The sequence below is a fragment of the Nomascus leucogenys genome, chromosome 2, assembly GCF_006542625.1.
Source record: "Nomascus leucogenys isolate Asia chromosome 2, Asia_NLE_v1, whole genome shotgun sequence".
Lineage (NCBI taxonomy): Eukaryota > Metazoa > Chordata > Mammalia > Primates > Hylobatidae > Nomascus > Nomascus leucogenys.
In genome coordinates, this window is record NC_044382.1 from 73,917,979 (window position 1) to 73,921,164 (window position 3,186).

General features: G+C 36.8%; 1 pseudogene; it reads left to right on the forward strand.

Moving 5' to 3' along the window:
• The first annotated feature begins 1,878 nt into the window (after positions 1–1,878).
• Positions 1,879–2,698, forward strand: LOC115837061 (annotated as a pseudogene).
• Positions 2,699–3,186: the final 488 nt, after the last annotated feature.

Genomic DNA, 3,186 nt, shown 5'->3' on the forward strand with positions numbered 1-3,186 from the left:
GTCATAATAATTATTTTACTATTTGTACATTATACAAACAATTTTCCTGGAAGTGTTCGAGCTGGGAAAGATTATCCCCATTTCCTGACGATGCCAGCTGTGTTTCTCAGGTTGCCAACTATTGTCACTGAAAACAAACCTTCCTCCCTCTGAAGAGATCATCTGCAATTCTCACAATCACTTTGTGCTGTTGATGAATGGTCATATGTTTTATAATGTGGCTCATAGAATATGGTGAAAGTGATGATAAATATGACACTTTGATTACTATAATAAACAAAACATGGGATGCTATTTTGTGATCTATATTCATACTTAAATGTATGTCAGGCAGAATGCAAAGACCTATATTAAAATGAGATCACTCATGAAGTAAAACAATGCTAATTATTAAATATTATTATAAAAATAAGGAAATGGGTTTATCAAACTTTATATTGTTCAACATAACATTTTCTAATGCAAAATAGCATTGGATTTGTATTGTGACTTTCTGTGTTACTTTACAATTTTTATTCAGACATTGGATCTTAGCCCATAAAGTCCATGATGAGTCTGTGATGCCTGGTCTATTTAGTGGTGTTGTTTTCTCTAACATTTCTGTGACTGTGCACATGACATAGGGTTTCTACTACTAAAAACTAAGATGAAGTGAGAATAAGGAAGATGAACTTGATCTGCATTATCTGTCTCTAAGAGTTCTCAGGACCTTCACCCTAAGTCCAAGGACAAACTCACTGCTCCTAGCAATCTGAGGGGTAAATTCAGATTCGTACATATTTATGGTGTTAGATAGGACCCAATTCTTTTTTACATTCAAACAACCCATATGACTTCTGTGAGTTTTTCTTCTGTTCAATTTCTCCCAAGCCTATGTAATGTTTTTGGATGTCATGATTATTTCTTTGGTGAAGTTGTGAGATTCATAAAATAAACATACAGGGCAAAAAAAAAGTTTAAAATTTCAAAAGACAAGAAAAAACTGTTTTAGTATAACTATAAAATACTTAGATTCTTAAATGTATGTTAGAACCATAGTCCTCCCCAGTCCGGGCTCAGCACCAATGCCCTCCAGCATCTCACTGGAGAAGGAGGCCATATGAAGATCTGGCAGAAACACACCTTTTTAAATAAGCAGCTGAAATTATAACAGAGAAATTATCCTGCATTATCAAAGTAGGCCCTACACAATTGCAAGTGTACTTAAATGAGGGAGAAAGAAGAACAATTGTCAGAGTACTATGATATAAGATCCACTTAATGGGTCATTTTTTCCAAAATGTTTTTGGTTATTCTTCCTCTATTAGCATAAAATTTACTTCAGTTCACTTGCAGAAACACACCTGATTTATTTTTACATGCACTCGCTATTCTTTGTCGTTAACATTGAATAAAGGAAAGTAAAAACTTAAAGTTTTCTAAATGAATGTTTCTTAGGCAGTATAGGAGTATAGATAATGTGACTTACCTCTAATTGTTCACATGTGGGTGCCTGATGCATTGTATTAATAATTGGGTGTATAAAATAATTTCCAGGCCATATTTTTAAGAAATTATGTGAGATACTCAAGATTAATCAAGATAAATGATTAGAATTAAAATAATGCTGGTGATAGTTTTTACTATAGAATAAATAACTTCAATGATGGGAGTTTTATTTGTTTTTGTTTCAGTTATATAAAATATTTCCTATTTTCCATTAAGATGAACACACTTGCTACCTATATCATCACTAAAAATGTCTTCTTTTCCCAAACTGGTATTGGAGTCTCAGCCAATGCCTTCCTCCCTTTCTTCTGCATCTTCACAGTTCTTGTGGATCACAGGCTTAAGCCTACTGACCAGACTACCAGTCGCTTGGCCTTTGTTCATATCATCATGCTGCTCACCATTGTGTTCTTGTGTCTGAAGACATTTTTGAGTCACTGAATTTTCAAAATGACTTTAAGTGTAAGATGCTTTTCTGCATGAACAGGTTGATGAGGGTCCTCTCCTTCTGCACCACCTGCCTCCTGAGCGTGCTCCAGGCCGTCACCATCAGCCCCAGCACATCCTGGTCTGCAAAGATTAAGCAGAAATTTACAGGTTACACCTTTCACTTCTTCTTCTTCCCATGGGTTCTCAGTTTGTCTCTCAGTAGTAACCTGCTCTCCTCCACTATGGCTTCTTCTAGTGGGACCAAGAACGATGTGCTAAGTATTAGTAAATACTGCTCACTTTCTTCCATAAGCTACATCATCCAAAGCCTGTCTTTCATGCTCCCACTGCTTACAAATGTCTTCTTTGTAGCAACCATGTTGCTCTGAAGTGCATACATGGTGATTCTCTTGTCCAGGCATCAGAGATGATTCCAATACCTTCACAGCACCAGCCTCTCTCCAAGAGCCTCCAAGAGAAAAAGGCCACCCAGACCATCCTGCTGCTGGTGAGTTGCTTTGTGCTCATGCAATGGATGGACCTCATCATCTCATCCTCCTCAACCGTGTTATGGGCTTGTTACTCAGTCATCATGGGCTTCCAGAGGCTTGTGGGTAATTGGTATTTCACTGTTAGTCCTTTTATACTAATTAGTTCCTATAAAAGAATAATCAAAATTTTGCATAATGTGCAATATAAATATCACAGATTTTAACTAAATTATGAAAATAATTACCCGAAAAATAGATTTTTGACATCAAATTATTCAAGAAACAGATAATTTGATATATAATTTGATTATACTTTTATTTCATCTAAATGCTTTTGAAACCTATGCTGCCAAGGACTTGGTGATATCTTTAGTTCCATGTCCAGCATCATAGTCACCTGTGTCCACAAGTTCCTTATCTTTAATTTTGATTCCCTAACTTTATGTAAGAGAACTTTTCTATCTTCTGGAAGTGTACACTTAAGATGCTCCCATTGGTAAATAAAATTTCTCTCTCTCTCTTTTTTTTTTTTAAGACAGACTCTAGCTCTGTCACCCAGGCTGGAGTGCAGTGGCACTATCTTGACTCATGGCAATCTCTGCCTCCCAGGCTCAAGCGATTCTCTTGCCTCAGCCTCCCAAGTAGCTAGGATTATAGGCACGCACTACCATGCCAGGCTAATTTTTCTATTTTTAGTATAGATGGGGTTTCACCATGTTGGCCAAGCTGGTATCAAACTCCTGGTGATCCACCCACCTCGGCCTTCCAAAGTGTTGGG